Below are 25,282 nucleotides of genomic sequence, written 5' to 3' on the forward strand. Positions count from 1 at the left end.
CTAGTAAAGCTCATCTCATAAAGTGATTTACTCTAGTGAAAAAGTTTAATAACAATGTTTTGAACAAATATTTAGTCACTCAACAAGTGCTAGTTTTTTTTTTTTTTTTTTTTTTTTTAAAGATTTTATTTATTTATTTGACAGACAGAAATCACAAGTAGGTGGAGAGGCAGGCAGAGAGAGAGAGGAGGAAGCAGGCTCCCTGCTAAGCAGAGAGCCCGATGCGGGGCTTGATCCCAGGACCCTGAGATCATGACCTGAGCTGAAGGCAGAGGCTTTAACCCACTGGGCCACCCAGGCGCCCCTGTTTTGTTTTTTAATATATAAATGCAAGGGGCAGGATAAATATATATAAAATTTTTTTCTTTCCAGGGCACCTGGGTGGTTCAGTTGGTTGAGCACCCAACTCTTGATTTCAGCTCAAGGTCACAATCTCAGGGCGGTGAGACAGAGCCCCAAATGGGGCTTCACGCTAAGCGTAGAACCCGCTTGGGATTCTTTCTCTCTCTCCTTTTCCCTCTGCCCCTCCCTGAGCTCATGCACTGGCTCTCTCAAAAAAATAAGCAAAATAAATTTTAGTCTTGCATGTATTTTAAATAGGTATTTCATATGTGCAAATCAAAAACACTCTTTGCTTGTAAAATAAATGTACTCTAATATCTACTATTTTTTATTTATTTACTTACTTAATTTATTTACTTAAATATTTTACTTATCTATTTATTTGCTTATTTGAGAGTGTGTGAGTGGCAGGAAGAGCAGAGGGAGGACAAGCAGACTGAGCCGAGCAGGGAGCCCAATGCCCAGCTCAATCCCATGACCCTGAGATCGCCACCTGAGGTGAAGTCAAGAATTGGATGCCTAACCAACTGAGCCACCCAGGCGCCCCTCATACCTGCTGAATTTAAAGCATTTTAAACATTCAGACTATATATGATCACTATTCTAAATGTTGCAGCAGCAAACAGTTTATGCCCATCATGTGACCCAACTCAACCACTTTCCCCATCTTGGTATTTTCCACTCTCACTCTCCCTGCTCTTCTCATTTCCTCAACACTGACAGACACCTACAGTGAAGTTTTAAAAGTACTCTGGACCTAAGCCCAGAGCCCTTAACCTAAGACTCCCAACTGTCTGGCGTTTTTCTTTTTTTTTTAAATTTATTTATTTTTAAAGATTGTATTTATTTATTTGAGAGAGCATGAGGGGGGAGAGGGTCAGAGGGAGAAGCAGATTTATTTCCCACTGAGCAGGGAGCCAGATGCAGGACTCGATCCTGAGACTCCAGGATTTTGACCTGAACTGAAGGCAGTTAGTTGCTTAACCAACTGAGCCACCCAGGTGCCCTGTCTGTTTTAAGGCAAGTAAGTGAACCCTATCTGTCATCGTTCACAATATTCTTGCATTTATTGTCATCCCTGATTTCCTAGGCTACAGAATCGAGGTGCCAGAGAAGAGAGAGTATGAAAAATGGCCGACCATTCTAACAGTGGCAACAAAACAATTCCTGAAAATTGCCTTTAAGAGAAGAGAGGGTCAAATGAGCAGAAGTAAATTACATCTCAGTCATACAGAAATCCAACTGTGGTTCTCCTGACTACTCCTTACACCTGGCACACGGCCTGCCGAGAAGATGCTCTTGGAGCACAGGTCACTTTTCTACTGACAGTGTCATAATCACAGTGCCAGCCTGGGAGAGGAGGATGGGAAAGGGCACACGCTATTTAAAAAGTCCTTTCACTCTAAAGTTCTTTAACCAGTATACAGCTGAATCCTCTGTAAAAATAAGCAATATTATTTATACTGCCACAATAATGCTGTCTACTAAGTAACAGTAGGTGAACCTGAAGAATTTTAGGCTCCAGAGCAGGAAGTCTTATATGTTTTATTATCTCTCTCTCTCTCTTTTTTTTTTTTTTTAAAGATTCTGTTTATTTAGGGGCACCTGGGTGGCTCAGCGGGCTTTTTGCTTGGCGGGGAGCCTGTTTCTCCCCGTCTCTCTGCCTGCCTCTCTGTCTACTTGTGATCTCTGTCAAATATATAAATAAAATCTTTTTTTCCCCCCAAAGATTTTATTTATTTATTTAACACAGAGAGAGAGATCACAAGTAGGCAGAGAGAGGGGGGAAGCAGGCTCCTCACCAAACAGAGAGCCCGATGCAGGGTCTGATCCCCAGACCGTGGGATCATGACCTGAGCTGAAGGCAGAGGCTTTAACCCACTGAGTCACCCAGGCACCCCTGCTTTATTATCACTTTTAGTAAAACTTTCAAGAGCCATCTCAATGTCAAACATTGTTTCCTTAATAAAATTCTCTCAAAAGCTTTTTGTAGGACAGAATATGCCAGTTTCTTCTGGACTTAATTAGAACAAGTTCCTAAAACAAACATTATTTGTGACAGGCTTAAGTTGCTTGAAAACTCTATCCCTTCCTAAAATCTGAAGCTAATAGGTCCTCCGACTCATTTTCGTACGCAGTTCCTACTTTTAAAAAAGCCCAAAGGTAGGAGTGCCTGGGTGGCTCAGTCAGTTAAGCATCCGCCTTTAGCTCAGGTCCTGATCCCAGAGTTCCTGCCATCCAGCTTCATCAGGCTCCCTGTTCCGCAGGGCAGTCTGCCTCTCCTGCTCCGTCTGCCTGCTGCTCCCTCTACTTGCTCCCTCTACTCTCGCTCGCTCTCTCTCTCTCTCACTCTCTGTCAAATAAATAAATAAAATCTTAAAAAAAAAAAAAAAAAGAGCTCAAACGTATAACCTGAATTCAAATAAATCAAGGAAACATTCACACTATAGTAACACCCGAGGGTGCGCCCTCCTTTCTCGTTACTTGTGCCCAATTTCTCCACTTTCTTGTTGTTGACAGAAGATTCACTACTGCTTCATCTTAAACAAATTCTGTCTTCTGAGGGGGAAAAAATGAAAACACTGTCATCTTCTCTAACTAGACTTTCAGCACATAAATTTCCATCCCACACAGACACAGGCCATGTTGACCACGAATAGGCTGAATAAACTAATTAAGAACCAAATAACTCCAAGAATACTAAAATCCATCTCCTCCACTTGCCTGTACCAAAGTAAAATTACTTCAAAATATTCTTTTACTGCTGAAAATCAATTATTATTTGTAAGTTAAAATTTGGGCAGGAGCCCCACAATCATTTGAATTGGACCCAAATTCCATTTGCTGGAAAACAAAAGCAAAGCAACAAAAGCCAAGGGGGGGAAAGGAGAGGGAGGGAGAGAAACCAGAATGGGGAAACATACACATGTACACACACACACACACACACACACACACACACAAGCTTTTAACCTGCCAATATCTTCCATTTGTACCTCTACTTGAGAAAGACAAAAGAAACCATCAGTATTTGCCAAGAGATCTGGAAGTTCAAGACTGGAGTTTGAAAGATGGACCCCCCCCACAAAAAAAAGAAAAGAAATCTAAGTGGTAAAGTACTGCTTAACGTGTTTTTTAATTTCTTTACAAAGCATTGCCAAAAATGGGCTGTGACTGCATACAGATAGAAAACAATAACATTATGCTTTTTCTACTTTTACTCCATTCTTTCATTAGAAAGAGACAATGACAGAGAAAGGAAAATCCATAATCCAAACCAACAACCACGAAAATCTCAGGAGATATTCAGTCTCTAGTGGCAGCCAAAAGGGGAAGAAAAAAAAAAAAAAGGGCAGCACACACCACACCACCTGTCTGCTACCTGTCAAGTGTATAGCAAGGGAGGGGCCATGGGAGGGGCTGTACACCTGCGACTGGAAGCTTACTGACCTTGTTTAGAAGGTCAGGCACGCAGCAGCGCTCAACTAGAGGTTACTCTGACCTTTCTCTTCTTTGATGTTACCCCTAGCAGAGGTGGCATAAGAGAAGAGAGGGAAGAAAAAGGGAGGGAACAAGAGAAGGGCAGGATGGAGGGAGAGAAAGGGGGAGGGAGAGAGCTTTCTTCGTCTTCTGAGGCCTCACTTTCTCACCTGCTTGCTCCCCACCTGAATGTCAGGCGTGCACTTGCTGGTACTTACTGCGGGGCAGCTGTTCACTGAGGGCACTTACCTCTGTGAGCATGTCTTACTGCCTTCCTACATGGCAAAATCTCCCCTGTTTTCCTACATCGCCTTGCCAGCCCTCACCGGTGCCACTAGGCCACCGTCTTTTGTGCGAGAGGCTGCAATGGCGGCCCTGACAGGAAAGAACTTTTAATCTCTTCCCTTGTACTGAGCCATAAGAAGCAGCGAGTGCTCCCGGCACAACTCCCCTGGCTCTGCTCCTAAAAATGCTCTCTCAAGTACACCGTTGCTTAGCAATATTCGCCTTCCCCCTGTACATTTGAAATTGGCAACATCTGTCCCTTTAGCAGTTTTGACTTGTGCAAAGCACCATGCTCACAGTTTAAAAACATACGGCTTTAGGAAATGGGCAATCCTCCACTCTTCTGTCACAACCAGGCATGTGAAGACCCCCCCAAAACGGTTTAAATCTTCACTCTGCTGCACTTTGCTTTCAAGGTTGATATAAAAATTTTCGTGATTTAAAAGTGCCAATAGCACAAAAGCAAAATATGGAAGCCACCACTGGGAGTTCCTATTAAACCCCACCTAGTAAGTGTCTGCAGGATGACACCTGAGGATGGGCGGGAAGTAAATGCCACTCAGCTCAAAATTATCTAACTAATTCTATCACCAGGTATTATACACACATATGTATCAGAGAAAACATAATGCATATTAGTAAGTATGTATAACATATTAATAAAGGCAATATATTCACGGAATAGGATAGGCAATGTTCATGCTCACATCAGAACCCAACTTCATTAACAAAAAGACACCAACACAGACACATACACACACACACACAGTGATCAATGGCAAAGGAACCTAAAAAGAGTCTAGAGGAAAAAAAAAATCATTTAATTCCAGCATTATGTATTTCAAAACAAATGATCCTAAGTTTCCTAAGTTTTTTAAATTTATCCCTTAACAGTCATCTTAGTATTTTGCTAAAGTTAGTCATTAACATGAAAGTAGTTCATAATGCTATAATTTTACACATAAGAAAAAAAATCTAACATAAAAATGATTATTTTTATGGGTAGTATATAGGTTCTGCAAATAACTTTACTTATCTAATACACTGATGGGAAATAAAAATCAGAGTAATAAAAAGCATAAAAGTCAACAGAGAACTGAATGACATACTCTTGCGTTGGAACTTTGGTGTGCCATTATTTTGTTTCTTTAAAGAATTCAGGCTACAGTTTTCTTTTTGGCCAAACCAACGTTGGCAGATTAGAAACACATGTTTTCAAAGACATTCTATAGGAACAGAGTTCCAGCTACAAAGGGCAGGGTGACCTACTGGTCTCATCAAGTCTACCTGGAACTCATAAGCAGCAGCAAAGACTAAGTGATACTTATGGCCACTAAAAATTCATCCAAATGGTCCTTGATTCTGCAAATTTAACGGCAGCCCTGAAATCCCATTAACCTGCATGGATCTGTAATCCTGCTTAGCCAACAAACATGATTTCAACACCCCAGAACCCAATTCCCATTGTAGCTGATCACTCATATGTGCCCAGATGCAAACAGAAATTCTGGTGAAGTGAGGCTCTTTACTGCAGTTTATGAGAGGAACCTGAGCAGACTTTGCAAGCGGGGATTCTCAAAAGTCTCAGATGTTCCTCCAAGTCACCCTAGTGGTTCTGGCCTTGCAGGGTAGTGCTTTTGAGCAAGGGTCTGCCCCAAATTCGACCGGCTTCCAGATAAGGCTCTGCCAGGAACCAACTAATTATAAGCTCACAGCATGGAAAAGGATTAAACACAGTACCTGGTAGACTGTACATTCTTAATAAAATATATCATTTTTTAAAATCTTATACTCTTACAAAAGCCTCAGTTTTTTAAAAATGTTCTCCTTTTTCCCATCCTACTAAACTTTCCCACTTCTCCACACCATCACCCAAAAACCACCTTTATTTAATGAATGTGTATGAAAACTTCCTCTGGAAGGGGGGAGAGAACTCTGAAGGAATGAATGAATGACAAACTTTCTATTTTTTTTTTTTAAGATTTTATTTATTTACTTGACAGAGAGAGATCACAAGCAGGCAGAGAGGCAGGCAGAGAGAGAGAGGAGGAAGCAGGCTCCCGCTGAGCAGAGAGCCTGATGCGGGGCTCGATCCCAGGACCCTGAGATCAGGACCCGAGCCGAACGCAGCGGCTTAGCCCACTGAGCCACCCAGGCGCCCCTCTATTTTTTAATTATATAATATAATCCTTGCTTGTACCTTCCTCTGATTTATCCCTAAATAAGTGTCCCATCACCTGTGGACGCTTGTGTCTGCAATATGTTGCTAATAAGTTCTGAATTAATTAATGTGGGGAAAACACGGTAATTTGTAGAGGCTGGCTCCAGGCCCTGGGGACTGGGAGGATGGAAGAACCCCCGGGCAGGGTCTCTGGTGCTCTCCACCAGGCAAGTGCTGATAAGCCCTAAGGGTTCAGGTGAGCTACCTCCAGGAGACCCTTCGCATCAAGCCATTTAATAGACAAGGAGAAAGTGCAAAAAAAAAAAAAAAAAAAGCTTTTCTTGAGAAGAGGGCCAGCCAGGGGAAAACAGTGACTGCCCACGTCAGCACTGCCCTTCTCCATGACTGCCTTTCTGCACAGTCTACTGGGCGGGCAATCAATGAGGGGTCACTAGAAAGCTAAACCCTTTCTTAACCAACTAGAGCATTCTTGAGAATTTCTCCATTCTGATGCTTCTGGCATGGGACTTACTCTTAAGGATGAATGCCATGCATGACCTATCCCAAGCAAGGGAACTAAAACGCAGGCTGTAATACTCATCAGTCAGTTGTGTCTTGGGGCGCCTGGGTGGTTCAGCGGATTAAGGCCTCTGCCTTCAGCTCAGGTCATGATCTCAGTGTCCTGGGATCGAGCCTCACATCAGGCTCTCTGCTCAGTGGGGAGCCTGCTTCCTCCTCTCTCTCTCTGCCTGTCTCTCTGCCTACTTGTGATCTCTCTGTCAAATAAATAAAATCTTAAAAAAAAAAAAAATCAGTTGTGTCTTCATTACCACGTAGGGATACTCTACCCTATTCTGGCATCCTGAAGAAAAATCTATGGCCCTTGTACTGTTTCCACCTCTGAAAAAATACTCAAATAGAATTAAGCCCCAAACTCCTTCAAATCCTACACACCTAATAACTTTGCAGAACACCCTGCTGGCAGAGTCAGAAATAAATTTCAAACAGTATTATCGTAAAAGTCCTCTAAAAAATATTCCTCACTCAAGAAAAATTTCTATAGTATGATACTGGTAGCAGCAGGGGCAGCTGTCAGTAGTAGAAACATTTATTAAGTACCAGTTGAATAGAAGAGGCAGAGGAATGGGGACGGAAACTGGGGACAAAATTGAGTTCTGAACAGAGAGAAGCTCTTCAAGCATGAAGAGGTCCTTCACTGGTGAAGACAAGGAAATGTTTTAAGTCACCACCAGGCCTCAAGCTTATTTTCCTTCTTTGACACTGGCCCATCGCTAGCCAAACTTTGTAAATTCTTTCCTCTGTGATTCCAAGTATAGTCTGAAGCAGTTTTACCCAGACTCCAGTCATTTCCACACGATCTTGACAAGGATGCCATATTAGATCACAGCACTGCCTACACTATTTCCTTTAAATCAACGTATGATCAATTTAGTTTTTCACTGGGCTTGCCATAAGTAACAATATTTATGAAATCCTGAATTCGATGTACTGATACATTTTTTTTTAAACTCACGTTAAGATACATAAAATAAATACCGGTGGCGCGACCCTGTTTTGGAAGTTCAGACACTAATCAATATTATTTGAACCAAAAACTGAACAGACGTCCTGGGACATTTCATTGATGTTTTTCAGAAAAGCTGTGCTGACTTCCCTACTTCATAAAGTCATCCTATTTTAGTAGTTCATATAAGTGTTGCCCATCCTCTGTATCAGACTCAGGAAACCTTAAGAAACTATGTGAATATGCCTACTCATGGCTATCCTTACTGGATTTGTGACCCAGATGACAAAATTAACACTCTATGACCTGCAGTTCAGTACCATGATTTTCTCCCCATATGTTTCGTGATGCCCAAATACAATTAAAAGCTCTTCACAACTATCCCACATGGAGTTCTCCCAACAAACACAATTCTGAAATCCTGAAAACACAGCAGGTACTCAGTAATTTATTCAGATACAAAATATTCACTTGGGTCTCTTATTTTAAAAATCATTATTTTAGGGGCGCCTGGATGGCTCAGTGGGTTAGGGCCTCTGCCTTTGGCTCAGGTCATTATCCCAGGGTCCTGGGATCGAGCCCCATATTGCGTCTATGCTCAGCAGGGAGTCTGCTTCCCCCCCCCTCTCTCTGCCTGCCTCTCTGCCTGCTTGTGATCTGTCAAATAAATAAGTAAAACCTTAAAAAAAAAAATGTGTTATTTTAAAATTTGAACAAAATGAAATGCATGACATAGAATTTCATTACTTCACCAAGACACCTAAAAACCACAATCAAACCAACCCAAAACTTTAGGACACTTCTTGGGATCTTGATGATTTCTAAACATAGTTATAAAGTCAGTAAAGATAACTTGAAGATGGGTAATATACGATTTTCCTACGGTGTGAATTTGCTTTTACTGTTCCTGCATGCCCACGAAGGTGGGACATCGTACAACCTACTCTATGTCAAGCACATGTATATCCCATTTCATCTTCCTATCAGTCCTGAAGCTCACATAGAAGTGTGTCATTTAAAGGGGGAGGAAAATGAACCCAGGCATTCTGTCTCCACAGTGCCATCTGTTAGACAGATTACCTCCCAATTTTATTTCTTTAAAGACTTCGCACAGAACTATTGGGGTGTCTGGATGGCTCAGTCGGTTGAAATCCTGCTTTTGGGTCTGGCCATGATCTCAGGGTCTGGGCTGGGCGTGGAGACTATTTAAGAATTCTTTGGGTTCTGCTCCCTTTGCCCCACTCCTCCCTCCCCCTTGCATGCATACAATGCTGCTAGGAGGCAGAGGAGGAGGAGAGGGAAGGAGGGAGGAAGGAGGAAGAAAGGAAGGAAGGAAGGAAAGGGGGCGAGATGAAGGAATAAATTAATTCAAAACAATTAAAAAAGTACCCAAGTTTCGGATTCTAAGCCAAGGCAAAGAGGTGAATCTACAACATTTGCTCATACACTCAGACAATATTAGAATAACTGTGATAACGACACAGACACAGCAGCTATTAAATATTTACTATATGCCAGTCACTAAGGATTTCATGTACATTTTCTTTAAGCCTGACAACTACTTTATAAGAAAAATTCTGTCATTTCTGTTGTACAGAAAAGTAATTTTTAGTATGTATGTATTTCATTATGTAAGTAATTTGCCTGTAGTCTAAAAGCTAGTTTGAGGTAATGCAAACCCAAGTCTTCCTTAATCCAAAAATCATACTCTTAACCACTACTTATAATGTCTTAAGAAGTCCCATCTAATTAGCCAAAAAACAAACAAAAAAACAAGATTACAAAAATATTTAAAGTGTATCTTCATTCCCTTCAACAACTCCAAAGTTTTTAGTGTCCCATGGATTATATGTTCTATTATAGATTATTTACTCCTAGTTATTAATAAGTATTAACACATCAAAATTCTCAGTAATGATATCGACAGAGGAGAAACCGAAGCATACCCAACAAGAAAGAATAGTTCAGAAATTCTCCAAAACAGACACACCCCAGTTCTTAAATAATACCCTATACTAATTAAGTACTATGTGTATATCTGTACAAGTATAGAAACCTGTACCCTATAGAAACTTCAACATGAGTTGTCCACACAACTACAGGAACAATATTGTTAAGATCAGCCTTTTGGGGGGTGATGGGAGTCTCTGGAGCTACCCAGGAGTCAAAGCTATTGTATCTCTCTCCCACTTCCTGTTTCAACCAATAAAGTCTGTTCATATCATAAAAATAAAAACAGAAACAAAAACATGTATAAATGGGGGCGTCTGGGTGGCTCAGTTGGTTGGACGACTGCCTTCAGCTCAGGTCATGATCCTGGAGTCCCGGAATTGAGTCCTGCATCAGGATCCCAGCTCCACGGGGAGTCTGCTTCTCCCTCTAACCTTCTCCTCGCTCATGCTCTCTCTCACTGTCTCTCTCTCAAATAAATAAATAAAATCTTTTTAAAAAAATGTATAAATATTGCTAAGATCAGAAGAAGGAAAGCAGTTTTTATTTGCTGAATGGGCACTAAAAGCCCATTTCCCATTATTTGCCACGGAAATAAGAAAAATTAATTCTGAATAAAAGGTATTGAAGAATATGCTACTGGACTCAGTATAGGAGACAGCATCAGCATCCAACTGCCAAGAATTCAAATTCCTTTTAAAAAAAAAGAATCGTAATATTTCAGAGCTGAGAAAAGTATGACTGACTGACTGACTACCCACCTCCTCATTTAGTAAAACTAAGAGAGCAAAAATTTCTACACGGAAATTTTCTACAAGAAAAATGAGAATCAGGGGCGCCTGGGTGGCTCAGTGGGTTAAAGCCTCTGCCTTTGGCTCAGGTCATGATCCCAGGGTTCTGGGATCGAGCCCCGCATTGGGCTCTCTGCCTGCCTCTCTGCCTACTTGTGATCTCTGTCTGTCAAATAAATAAATAAAATCTTATAAAAAAAAAAAAAAGAAAGAAAAATGAGAATCCATGTTTCATGGTTTTGGGCGGTAACAAACAACTTTAAAAAGTTAAGTAAACTAACATTGTGGGGTTTTCTTTAAAATGACTTAAGTGTCTGAATCATACATTTAAAGGCTTATCAGAAAACATCTCTGTATTTGGAAAGGGGCAAAAGATGAAGAAGCAAAGCAGGACCAACTTTACACAATTTCTTTTAAAGGTGTGAAAATCAGAGGTGGGCTGGCTCAGTTGGAAGAGTGTGTGACTCTTGATCTCAGGATTCTAAGTTCAAGTCCCACGTTGGGCATAGAGCTTAATAAAAAAAAAAAAAAAAAAGAAAGTTTGAAAATCAACTGCTTTTCACTTTAGCTAGATAACACTAAACACATTTCATTATAAAACCTGAAAAGATATGCCTTTTGCCTGAGTTTTCATCCATCAGATCTGCCCACGGGGGGAACAATCATAAGGATATAGAAATACCTGAATTCGCAGAGAGCGAACACTATCACTCACAGGGCTCAAGCAAGGTTGGAGGGCAAGCCAGCGTGTGTGCCCTAAAGGATTAGCCAATCACCGCTTTGCGGGAATGTAAGACCTATGTTGCCAATGCTTAAAGGGGGAAAAAAAAATTAAAATCCAGATTTCAATGTGACACATACTGATTTTCAGTCCCTGGCCCTCTGATGCTGTGGACTCTCTAAAGTTGGCTTTAGTGCTTCCTTCTCTCACAAATGGGCGGGCGGGGGGGAGGGGTGGTGCCTAGGAGAACACAATACAGGGAACACGCTCACTTTGAAGATAGGAGTCTCTTTTTCTATGAAGCATAGCCCCACCTGTATCACGGACATCTTCAGTCCTCGGGGAGACCATGAAAGGGCGGTCTATGTGGGGGACACAGGATGGTCAGTCCCACAGCTGTACTGTGCAATGGTCCCGTTTGCCACACGAGCGCCTACCAAAGCCTGCTTCAGGGGCTTGGCATATGGCGCTTGACAGAGTGATCTCACCAGAAACACGAAACCAAGTAGGCAAAACAAACCACAGTGTAGTTATTTTACATGACTTGCATGGAATAAATCTGTGAACTATAGGTGAGTCATCACATAATAAAGGACTCAATTAGGTTCAGAACAACACACCAGTGTTTTGCCTCATGGTAGCAACTAGCTCACTGGAATCTTGAGAGAGTATAAGGAACATAAAAGACCCTGGTGTCCCTGTTTTACTCTTTCCTGCAAGATAATTAATCTTACTAGAAAATTAAACCCAGGTTGCCAGTTGGGCATTTTCAGGGTCAATAATTCTTAAGTTACTAGAATACCAATTAATGATACCCAAGTGGCCTAGAAGAGTTAAATGCCCCTACCCAAAATGGTTGGCCCATTCCCAAAAAAGTGATTCATTCAATGGCAAAATATTTAAAATGGAGAATCCTCCAAGATTAATAGCAATTTTATCATATGTGAGCACTTACATAAAAATAAACCCAAAATTCACTGAAGGAAATTTGGTGTCTTATTTAATAAAGAGGAAAGCACCTACATACATGACAGATGTAGAAAAATCATGACTTTCCAAATTTTATAGTACATAAAACCACCTGATTAATCTCTAAACTCATACTGAAAGTCCAGCAATTAGGAGGCTGGAGCTCTACTAAGAACACCTAATGATCGGATTAGGCTGCTTATTTTCAAATCCACACATCAGAATGCCTAGCATGACCCAGGAAATACTTAGGATGAAAATGTTAAGTCAAACAATTTCTTTAAAAAATTGCTGAACTTAGTGCCTGCTTCCCATCCTGGTGTCCTCAATAGGAAATACAGTCCTGCATCAAACTGCCCCCCCCCACACTCCGATAAACATTTGTAACAGATTATCTTTCAGACCCCAGATTCAACTGAACTAAGAACCTGAGCTCAGCACAGAACAGGAAAATTCCCGTTTTTGCTCCTGTCCTCCCCTGTGCTAAACACAAAGGATAAAGAAGCAAAGAGACACATGATTCTGCCCTCAAAATGTTTTTATCACCTGGAGAAGGACACGGAGGATAAGACCAAGAAGTCCTGAGACAGAAGTCTGGGTACCAGGAGCAGGGAGGAGAAGCCATCTCTATCAGGGTCTGGGAAGCACCAAACAGGAGGGCTCTAACCAATGCATGGAGAAACAGGTAAGAATCCCATCAAGAAAGCAACTGGGGGAGGGAGAAGTTGGAGAGCAGGCAATTGGAAAGAATCTAGATTTTTATCTTGGACAATGAAGAGGTACTGCAGGATTTTTTTTTTTCTTTAAAGATTCTATTTATTTATTTGACAGAGAGAGAGAAAGGGAACACAAGCAGGGGAGAGGGAGAAGGGAGAAGTAGAGAGAGGGAGAAGGGAGAAGCAGGGAGAGGGAGAAGCAGACTTCCCGTGGATAAGGCAGCCTGATGTGGGGCTTGATCCCAGGATGCTGGGATCATGACCTGAGCAGAAGGTAGACACTTAATGACCGAGCCACACCCAGGCGCCCCGTGCTGAAGGATTTTAAACTAGAATGACTTGATTCGATTTTCATATAATAAAATCACACTCTTGTGCAGCAGTACGGCAGATGGTTTACAGAGAAGGAAAAGGGCAGAGAAAGACAGGTTAGAAAGAAGGTACAACAGTAGTTCATGGATGCCTGGATGGCTCAGTTGGCTAAGCATCTGCATTCGGCTCAGATCACGATCCCGGGGTTCTGGGATCAAGCCCCCCGTCGGGCTCCCTGCTCGGCAGGAAGCCTGCTTTTCTCCCTCTCCTACTCCCCCTGCTTGTGTTCCCTCTCTCACTGTCTGTCAAATAAATGATAAAATCTTAAAAAAAAAAAAAAAAAAAAAGAAGTAGTAGTAGTAGTAATAGTAGTTACAGCAGATCAAAGTCAGCTTTAATAAAAATCTGAACCAAAGATGGGACCATGAGGGACAGAGAAAAGGAGAAGCTTTCAATGTTATTTAGCAGACCACATCCACAGGACTGGGTTGACAAGTGGATAATGCAGGGGATTCGAAGGAATGGAGACTGACAACCAGGAAGAAGGAGAATGTTTCGTGTGGACGAAGAGGTACAGGAAATGTAACGAAATCTGTGAGAGGCGCTGAATTTGAGGTGCCTATGCGGCGTCAAGAAGAGTGGGATTAAGATGATCTAGAGCTGAAAAAACTTTTCTGCAGTTTTAGGCTAGAAAAATCAATTTAGTGGTCATGAGCGTGCAAGCAGTTAACTCTTGTGTGCAGATGAGATCACCATCAAAAGGCTGCAGAATGAGGAGAAAGGACGGCTGAAGGCAGAGCCTGGGGAAGAGGTGGGAAAGGCAGCCTCCAGTGGGGACTGTTAAAGCATGTGTGAAGAGGCAGGAGAAAAACCAGACAAGCGAGGGCAGTGTTTCAGGGCACAGTGGTCAACAGTGTCACAGGCCATGCAGAGGCCAAGCAGGCCTCGCCCGCCTCAAGAGCGCTCCGTGACTCTGTCCACCAGACGTCCAGTGTAGGCAGCACCGCCGGGGGCATGGGCACCTGGCAGCCTGCGATGGGTTCCGAGATTACCTGGGAGGAGAGGACGCGCACAAAGTAGGTTTACTTCTTCCTCAGAGCTTCGGCTAGGAAAGGAACAAGAAAGAGGTAATTAAGGTAAAACAGGAGTGAGGAAAGGCCCGATTGTAACTACAGACTCTTCGGAAAGAGGCAAGGAATGAGGGAAAGGCTTAAAGTAACCAAAAAGGGTGTGCAGGTTCAAGGGCAAGAGAAGGATCAGCTCCTTCTGTGAGATCAAAGGGAAAGAGGTAAATGGTGGATGTAAATACGGATTTGGGGGGTTAGGGAGGTCAATGTAGGAGAGAACTGAGACATCTTGTACCTGGTGGCCTCCTTCCTTAAGGGGTAGAAACCTCAGAGAAAGCCACATGGACGCCACGACCAAGACTGAGTTTCAGTCATCATGAATCATCTGTTCCACCCAATACGTGCATTTATCAGGCACTAACAGGAAGGCAAAGCCATGGAGAAAAGCAGAGCTCTTAATGCTTCAAATGAAAGTGTTAAACAAATGATCATTACTCCACAGAAGCCACGTTTTGTGGCAGAAAGAGGATGGGAACTAGGAGCCAAGACTCCTTGCCGTGTTGATATTAGTTTATTTATCTGTACAGGGGAGCCACTAGATTGAGCTCTGCCACTTAGGAGTTCAAATCATTAAACTTCTTAGAGACTCCATTCCATGGCATGTAAAATGGTGATTCATGCCACCGGCCCTAATTCACAAGGTTGCTGTGACAATCAAGAGAGAAACAAATAAACAAGTACTTTGAAATTAAAAAGGGGTGGGGTGTGGGTGGCAGTGAAATACTTTCAAGTGCCTTCCTCGAAGGGACAGATTTACACCAGAACTGCCAAGCTATGGGAATGTGCCCCACAGGAGTTGAGTGCAAAGCCCCTGTGCTGTCAGGCAGGGCTGGGGAGCAGTGCCCCTCAGCAAACCAATTCTTGAAATGTTCTTGATAACATCACCCCTAAGCAAATGCTGTCTTAACACTAGTATATCAGATTTTTAGGGCTTTATTCAAGCTAGCATCTTAACTTGGAATTCCTGGTCCCCTTGATCTGATCACACCTACATTTCTAAAGCGTACACCAGTCACTGTTCAAAGCCTTTCTACTTGCCCAACATCTCGTTCTGATAACCCTCTTTCTAAATTCTACCTTTTTCCTTAAAGCCCAGTTCAAATTTTAACTCTAATTGCTCCTTCTACCCGCCCCCCACTGAGCTCACGTGCCAAATGCTGTTCTAAGCATTTGACATGGACTGCCCTCAATCTAGTGGCTCCCCTGTACAGATAAATAAACTAATGTCAACACGGCAAGGTCAAGTTTCCTGCCCAAGGTCTCACAGAATTGTAACCCCATGCTGAAGTGCCTGCTATCAAGCAGAATTAATTTCTCCTCTTTATTAAGCACCGAGCTTGGATAAATTATTTATAAGGAACTGAAAAATTTCACAAACTGTCACCATTCTCAGGATGTAGGCTCATCGCCCCATCATTCTGCTCTGCCTCTCCCTAAGCACTCTTGCTAGGCTCCTGTGTCTTCCCTCCATGTTCCTTCTCTCCGCTTTACCGCAGCCTGGAATGCACTTTTGCCAATACCCAAAACTGGAAGTGCTACGAAAGTCCACCCTCAAAGAATGTACAACTTCCTCTTCTGAAAGACAGCATAATGTAAGGGTCATAGTTAAGAGTGTGGATGCAAGCCAGACTACTCAGCTCTGGATTCCAGCGCCAGCACTTAAGGCCTGGGTAAACCCGGACAAACGAATCTCACTGTTCCCTCTGTTGAGTCTTTCGGTAAAACTGCAGTAATAACAGTGCCTCCCACATGGGATAGATGCAAGGATTAAATGAGTTAATGCACAAAAAGCATTTAGAATTGTTCCCACCATAAAGGAAAAAGGAGAACCGGGTGAGCATTAGAAGACCATAATTAGCAGTTCAACACCACCTTGTTCGTACGGATGATACTTTGTATTTTTTTATACTATTTAATCAATGTACTGCATCAGTGTCTTTCTCTCCCATTAGCTCCATTTATATCTAGTGGGTGTTCAAATGCTTGTTGACTAAAAAGGCAGAAACCTAGAAAGCAAAGAGGTGAAACCTTCAGACCAAACTGTTTCTGACAAGAAAAGAATTCTTAACATTTTTAAGCAATGTCCACATTATTTGATAATAAGAAAAAGAACTTTTTCATAAGTTAACATGTTCTCAAGTATGGAAAAAAAATGTTAGAAGTAAATTCTATAGCATCAGATTCTGTAAAAAAATAAAAATAAATTTTGTAAGTTTATTAAGAGTTTGTAAGAACTGCAGGAAACGTGAACAACATGGAATGCTTTCTTTAATTCACACAGCTCAGTTCACACAGCTCAATTCAAAGCTTCAACTCCGGCCCAATATATATTTTCAGAGTTCTACTATTTGTACACTGGAACACACAAAAAACCCAAGATGATATATCTAAGGGACAGAGCTAGAAATAGGACCTCTAATTACTTAAATACTGAGGCCCCTAGATTAAAACATTAAACCTCAAAACCCTTCAGCCAAAGGATTAAGGAGATTAGAGTGGGCTTGACAAATTACCACAGGGTTAGGGGAAAAAATGCAGACAGAAAGTAGGCCAAGCTTACACAAGGAATGAAATGGAAGTTCAAGAGAAAACTAATGCTGTGTGTGCACCCTGAACCTCTAGGGGGGGAAAGGATTGTCAATCCAGTGATTTCAACAATTAAAGAAAACAGTATCAGTATAAAAATAGCTCTTATAAAGTTCTTGGAAAATGTGAACATGCAGCAAAGTTAACCTCGGAAAATAACAATTTTCAAATAGATCTTGGCAACTGGAGAAAAGAAATACAAGGCCAAAAAATAAACTTGTTATGATTAACAGGAACCAGGATTCTCTCTTAAAAGGAATTCTGCTTTAAACAGCTCATTAGTATTGGTCACTCCCATCAAACAATCCAAATCAAAGCTACTAACTCGGTCATCAACAGACTTCCCTTGGAATATTTGGTTTTCTGTCCCTGAAGATTATCTGTTGGCTCAAAATAAATCACAATTCATCTAGACAAGAGCTAAAATGACTCCGGTGGCTACGTGAGAGCCTGGGAGGGCACTCAGCCTGGAAAGATTCTGAAGAGTTGAATGTCTACATTTTGGCAAAGGCACAACATGAGGGACCCAGGGGGTATCCAATAACTCTCCACAAACATCTCAAGTGTGAAAACAACAAGGAGGAACAGGAATTTCTTATCCTAGTACCAAATGTACTTCTGGCATTTTGAGAAGGAATAGAACATACAACAAAGAAAGAAAACAGCTCCAATTACTAGCACCCAAAAAGACTTTCAAGGTTCAACTGCAAGCTTTCTTCTTGGGCTACTATATGTAATTCCATTATTCATAGTAACTAATTTCTAGCAATTTTTGAGCTTCTCAAAAATATCTTGCCTTAGGATGCCTGGGTGGCTCAGTGGGTTAAGCCTCTGCCTTCGGCTCGGGTCATGGTCTCAGGGTCCTGGGATGGAGTCCCGCATGGGGTTCTTTGCTCAGCAGAGAGCCTGTTCCCCCCAACCCCCGCCTACTTGCGATTTCTCGGTGTGTCAAATAAATAAATAAAATCTTAAAAAAAAAAAAATCTTGCCTATATTACTCAGAATGTTTCCTTCAGAGTTGAAACTGTTTCTTCAAACTCAAAAAATTACCAGGATCAGGAAATTAAAGGCAGCAGCTTCCACTCAGCTCTAGCTGGTCAAACTGAAATCCTATCTTTCACCAGACTTTGCCAGTTTGTAATTATCGGCTCAAAGGAAACACACACACACACACACACACACTCTCTCTCTCTCTCTCTCTCTCTCTCTCTCTCTCTCTGGCAAAACAAAATAGTCCATAGGCCCAATCTAGTGCTCAGGGCTGTTTGTAGTTTCTGCTCTAAAATTTCTGTCCGTCACTTGCTACTATTTTTTCACTTCTATATTTAGGTATTTGGGGGCTCTAGCATCGAGCCAGCCTCTAAGCAGATCAGCTGAGTTACTACTCAATATTTCTCAGAGACTGGAAGTATTCTGCTCCAGACACCCAGCATCATCAGGGACTTGTGTACACAGATAGCCTCCCCCGCTTTGTTACAATTTCCTTAACACAAACATTTAAGTAGAGCAGGTCTGCCCAAGCTAACAGAGCACTAGCTCCTGGAATCTAATTTAATTTGCTATGAAAGAGTTACTGTACTAAAAACATCTTTAGAAAACGGAAGAAAGCTAGATAAGCTGGACAAGGTCATATCAGAATCTTACTCTCCCCACAAGCCTGACAATGTTGGGGACACAAGAAAGGAAAAAGGGGCCATGGAGAAAGAAGAGCAGAGTCTTTGGAGTCTTCCTCCCTCATTCCTTCCCTGGGGCTACTCTCGTTCAATTCAGCCTGATCTTTTTGTCTGAGGCCCACTTGGGAGACACTGGGACCACCATGACGAGGGCTGTCTTCTACCACACTGGGGTGGGTTTTCAGCCCTTGTCAAGTAGATTTCCTGTCCACGCTCCAGAACAAACCTCCTGAAAACCAGAGATGAAGATTCTGGAGCCTACATATACCTGCAGAACCCTCTCCTGGGGTGGAAGACTACGGATTTTTATTTTCTACAACTTGTATCTTTACCTGCCTTCCCCAGGCAATTCTGATGTGCTGCCAAGTTTCGGAATGAAAGCAAAAAAATCCCCTTGGAGCTACAGTACTGAGCTTATACCCCAAGAGGACTTGTCACGGTCTCTGCACATCACGTGGCATTAGGGAGTGGCACACGCTGCTCCCTCCCTGCAATACTGAGGCTGCCTAACCCTTAGCACATCTGCCATGGTCTGAAGGTCTATGTGCTCCCCAAATCCATGCTGATTTCCTAAATTCATGCGGAAATCCCAAAGGTGATGGCAGAAAGAGGTGGCGCCTTTGGGCAGAGCCCTTGCCAATGGGATCAGTGCCTTATAAACAAGTTCCAGAGAGGGGCACCTGGGCTAAAGCCTCTGCCTTCAGCTCAGGTCATGATCCCAGGGTCCTGGGATCGAGCCCCGCATCGGGCTCTCTGCTCAGCTGGAGGCCTGCTTCCTCCCTCTCTGCCTACTTGTGATCTCTGTCTGTCAAATAAATAAATAAAATCTTTAAAAAAAAGAAGAAGAAGAAGAAGTTGTTGTTCCAGAGATCCCAACTCCGTTCACCAAGTGAGAAAACAATGAGAAAACACCAACTAGAAAGTAGGAAGAAGGTCCTCTTGAGAACGTGATTGCTCCTAGTGCCTTGACCCTGGACTTCCAGCCTTCGGAACTGCCAGAAATAAATTTCTGTTGTTTATAAGCTACCCAGTCTGTGGTACTTTGTTCACAGCAGCCCAAACAGACTAAGACAACCGCTCACTTCTGCGACTTTTACTCACTATTTAGGTCTTGTTTGAATTCTTCTCTGAGCTCCTTCATTGTAAGCCACAGCCCCTGTTTATCCCTCTTACAACAGATTGTGGATTCCTTCCTTTACAGTGCTTGTCCAAGTTCTTACAATTTGATCTGAGTGGCTATCTACACGATGTTGGTTCCTAACTAGATGGTCAAGGTCTGAGAGGCTCAGAACCACGAGGCCCGCCACATAGTAGGTGCTCTGGGTATTTTAGTTAGAAGGTGCAGAGTTGATGATGTGTACAGGGGAGAATGAACTACTGAACCTCACATCAACAGGATACATGACACCAACACACCAAAGCTGAACTGCCTCAAGGGTTAGTTGCTCTTTTCAAGGTTTAAGATAATAAGAGAACTAATATGGAAGTAGGAAAGACTATCTGCACATATGAATGCACACTGAGTCACTATTACACAATTTTCCACTGTGGATTAATTCGTACTGTTGGGCGGGCAGTTTATTGAAAATGGAAGGCTCAGTTTAAGAATTGCCATGAGTCAAGATAGTCCAACAATGAATTCACAACTGCAGGTGACACCCAGGTTTTAGAAACTAGGTAGAAGCTTTTGGTAACATATCATGCCTCACTGATGCCATAAGAGGCCACAAGGAAATGAGAGACCACTAGGACTCAAAACTGGATTCATCTGGAGGGGTATGGCACAGGGCCACGTAAGGAAATAGAAGCTGCGGCAAATTCAAGTTTATAGTAAGTTCTCCAGATGCCAATCAGTTATTTGAATAAATTAAGATAACTGTACCATTTACATACACACTTCAAACAACGTGAAAAAAACAGAAAGCAACCATTTCTACTACTCTATAAGCAGAGTCTCATGTTCCCAGCATGGTCTTCAGTTTGTTTCTGAAGACCTAACCCATCCTCATTGCTTCCCACCTGCTTACTACCCCTTGCAAAGCGTAAGCTGAGCCAGGAAGGGCTTGCTTGCTTCAGGGAATTTTCAGGCAGTCTAGTCCTAAAGCTTTAAATACCTATTATATGCAAATATAGCCCAAACATATCATTTCCAGTCTTAACATTTTTTTCTGAGCTGGTCTACGACTTGTCGCATCTACCTGGATGAATGATGACATCTCAAACTTAATATGTGATCTACTCAGACCTCTTGGTTTTCCCTCCAGACTTGTTCCGCTCAGGTCATGCCCACCTCAGCAGCAGTTACCATCCCGACATCCAAATCCATCAAGTCAAATAAGCCTTGGTGTCTCACTTTCCCTCACCTCAGGCGCACTCCCATCTCTGGTCAACCAAAGCCCTATCAGGTCCCTGCCAAAAACATCTGGAATCTGCCTGGTCCACTCCTATTATCCTACTCCAAACTGTCATCATCTCTCAAGCCCTACTGGTCTCCCTGCTTCCAACCCTGTCCCTCAAGCCATTTTCTACCCAGAAGCCAGAATGATTTTTTTCAGAAAAGTAAGATCCATCTCTGCCCCACTCAAGACCTTCCAGCAGTCTCCATTCGTACTTAAGAAGCCCAAGTAGAAAGATCATAGAACTGAGAGCCTGAGCTCCGGCTCTGCTACTAACTGTAAATTTTGGCGAAATTCTGCAACTTCCTCCTCCCAGGACTTAGTTACAAAATGAAAGGGCTGTACATTTAGCTACAGAAGTCTAAAATTCTAAACCCAGTACACAACTTAAAATGCCCATCTTGGCTTATTCCATTTCTGTGTCAATAAAACATCAATTTCATAAAGCTTGTATCTAATCCCCCCCTCCCCATCCTGGGGCCTATGCTCAGGAACACAACACAGACATGCCACAGTTTTTCTCTCATTTTCACCTGATATCTTTGGGTGGAAAAGAGGGATGGGGCAACTGGGTGGCTCAGCTGGCTGAGCATCCAACTCTTGGTCTCAGCTCAGGTCTTGATCTCTGGGTCATGAATTCAAGCCCTATGGAGCCTACTTTAAAAATAAAAAAAAAAAAGAGGGGTGCCTAGGTGGCTCACTCAAGTCAACCATTTGCCTTTGACTCAGGTCATGATCTCAGAGTCCTGGGATCAAGCTGGGCTTCAGGCTCCCTGCTCAGTGGGAAGTCTTCTTCTTCCTCTGTCCCTCTGCCTCCCCTGCCATCACTTGTTGGGTCTCAAATAAAATTAAAAGAGGGATAGAGAGGAATCTCAGCCTTCCGCTTGGGCAGGTCCATCTTCTATGGCAACTCTACTGCTAGAAAGTGTCCACGTGCGGTCACCGAGTCTTGGCTATACCCCTCTACCTCTCCGATGGGTCATTTCAAGCTGCTAGACATCTTCCAGTTGACACAAAACTAAAACTGACACGCCCACAGAAAAACCAAGGGCAGATTTTTGTAAGCCAGGCCTCAATGTGGTCGGATTATTGACCTTTTGGGGCCCCTGCGTGGCTCAGTCAGTTAAGGATCTGCCTTCAGCTCAGATCATGATCCCAGGGTCCTGGGACTAAGCCCCATAGTGGCTCCCTGTTCAGCAGGGAGTCCGCTTCTGCCTCCCAGTCTGCCTTCTACCCCCCAACCATACTCTGTCTTTCTCACTCTCTTTCCTCAAATAAAAGAATAAAACCTTCAAAAAAAAAAAAAAAAGAATATTTACGTTTTGATCATTTTTGTCCTGTAGGATTCTAGGAAAGACTAAGTTTTAACTGTTAGAATGACTTATTCCAGAAAAGAGTATCATTTTTTAGGAGAACCAACTAAAATATACAAACCACATTTGTCTCCCACAAAATGCAAGGGCAGTGTGGTGTAAGGAACTCACATGGACGTGGCTTGAGAATGAATTTTCCCAGTTTGGTTCATCTTTTAAAATACTGTTTCGTGGAAGCCGTAGGGAAGGGGGTGGCAGCAAAGAAACCGCAAAACCCTCAAACCCAGAAAGTCAGAAAAGAAAACCTCCTCTGACTTGCCTTAGGACAAATTAAGCAAATAAAGGAACACCACTTAGCTATCCCCACACCCCTTCTCTCAGGGCTACCAACAGGCGACTTCCTCTATCCCCCATTCTCCAGCCTTCTTCCCCTCCGTCACAGTCACAAACAGCCCTAGATACTCCTAATAGTCTGGTTCTATATCCAGAGTTTTACTTGCTCGGGGGTGAACTCCCTGCTTTTTTGGAGCCCCATCTCTATCTATGCCTTCCTTTGATTCATTAGAATATTAAAATTTGAGATCCAAATACCCCTGCTTCCTGGACGGATGCCCCCTCCACTCTGAGATCTTAGCTACGAACTCCCCCCTCACTTCGGCTGCGCGGCGCCCTCCATCTGCCCAGGGACTCCAAGGCAGTTGGTACTACAGCTGGTACTAGCAAGAGAACCCTGAACAGAAAACCAGACAGAGCCATATTAAAATGAACGCTCACTGCAAACATAGGCCAGACACAGAAAAGTTTACATCTACTCAAACTACTGCCAGCAGATGACCTTGTGCCAGGAAAACCCCATTCTCCAATCACCGAACCTAGGGAGGATTTTGCTCATTTCAAAGATCCACTCCAGAAAATACTCAAGGGCCATCTGGCATGGTCCTAGGTTTGAAATACACACTAAATCTGAGCAGCTTTGAGGCCTTAGAGAAATCTCAACTTGGCTTATCTTTCACCAAGGAAGGAAAAAGTTAACCAGGACTCTCCTCTGGAAGGTCTACTGGAAATCCGACTGGTGGACCACAGTAACTAGGTTCCCAGCTTTAAGGCTGCCATCTGAAACTTTTCCCAAGTAGCAAGCAGTAGGACAGTCTGTACTCAGTTGTTCTACTTGTTTCTGGTGCTGGTAGCTGACCTACACACTACTAGACTATCATCGCCCCTGTGGCAGGGACCAGTACTGGCTTGGCATTTCTCTCTCTCACACACACACACACACACACACACCCCACTTAGAAATATGGTCCAGCACTTAGTAAACAATGTAAACATTCGCTGATTTTTCCTAAATTTGCTATAAACCAATTTTTAGTTGCTTTTTTTTTTTTTTTTTTTTTTTAAAGAAAATACGTTTAGGGGTGCCTGGGTGGCTCAGTGGGTTAAAGCCTCTGCCTTCGGCTCAGGTCAGAATCCCAGTGTCCTGGGATCGAGCCCCACATCGGGCTGTCTGCTCCACAGAAAGCCTGCTTCCTCCACTCTCTCTCTCTCTCTGCCTGCCTCTCTACCTACTTGTGATCTCTGTCTGTCAAATAAATAAATAAAATCTTTAAAAAAAAAAAAAATTTCCCTCTCATCGGTTTTTTAAACTGGGAAAACAGAACATACCTTATTTGACAAACAAGGCAAAGAAATTCACACTAAGTTCTTCACTGAACAAATTATAAAGCAGGCTGACTGGCCATTATGAGGGGGGAATATTTCACTTCATTCTACTCCACCCTAATTTGCTGCCTACCCCTCCTCCCAGCACAGCACAAAATATCTCATTACGGTGAGATATCTCATTAACAAATATCTCATTACGGTGAATCTTCATGACTTGAGGTTAAATGTAGAGCTCTGCCAGCTTGATCACTTCCACCACTTGCTGTCTCCCCCTTTCCCATTTTTCCCTCAGCCTCCACACAAGCCCCATTCTGAAGACATCCAGACTCACTCCAGCTCAACAGCTGACTGTGGACAGAGCGGAACCTCTTCTAAACCAAAAGCTGACACCCCAGAAGAACAGATTTTCCTCCTTCAAGATAAGGGTCATCTTTCCTGGAGTCTGTTTGGTTTTGTTTTTAAGCCGTAAGGAATTTTTACCTTCAAGCCCCAGGTAAGGCTGCTATCTGGGTGCACACAGAAGCCTTTGAGCAATGGATATGCAAATTAGAAGGTTCATACAATAGCTGTGACTAAACCAAGGACATTACCTTAACAGATAAGCTTTCAGGCAAATTCACTTCAAACATTCCACTTTGCACTACTAATCTGAATTTTGGAGTAACTATTGCTAATTTAGAATTTCACTGATAAGATGTGGGCCCTGATTCTCTTCATTCAAATACAATGCAGCCATTTACTAAAGGAGTGGAGAAAGGAATTTTTTTGTTGTTGTTTAAAAAGATAAAAGTATTTTGGTCACTTGAAAAAAACATTGCTGAATAGCTTTCTATATCGTCTTTGTGACTCACTTCAAAGGAGACACCCCCAGTCTTCTTAGGTGGTAAATAAAAATACATTAGAACAAAACTTTAGTTTCAGATTTTCTTGTAATTTACACAGAACACATCTTTAGAAATACTTTGCCTTCAACATTTTAATCTCTTATTTTTACTTTTTTATGGTTTGGATCTCAGAAAAAAATCAACTGGAGCTGAGGAAGTACCCCCCCCCTTTTTTTGCTCTACAATGTTAAATAAGTCAGTGTTCAGGGTGGCTCGGGTGGCTCAGCCGTTAAGTGATTGCCTCTGGATCAGGTCGTGATCCCTGGGTCCTAGGATGGAGCCCCGCATTGGTCTCCCTGCTCAGCGGGAAGCCTGCTTCTCCTCCCACTCCCCCGCTTGTGTTCCCTCTCTCTGTCAAATAAACTTAAAAAAAAAAAAAAAAGTCAGTG

At 42.6% G+C, this 25,282-nt stretch overlaps 1 protein-coding gene across 7 annotated transcripts in view; it reads right to left on the reverse strand.

Moving 5' to 3' along the window:
* The window catches only part of AFF1 (ALF transcription elongation factor 1), a 250,846-nt gene that overhangs the window by 66,288 nt on the left and 159,276 nt on the right, over nt 1-25,282 (reverse strand). The gene's annotated exons all lie outside the window — the stretch shown is intronic.

The sequence above is a fragment of the Mustela nivalis genome, assembly GCF_964662115.1.
Source record: "Mustela nivalis genome assembly, chromosome: 4".
NCBI lineage: Eukaryota > Metazoa > Chordata > Mammalia > Carnivora > Mustelidae > Mustela > Mustela nivalis.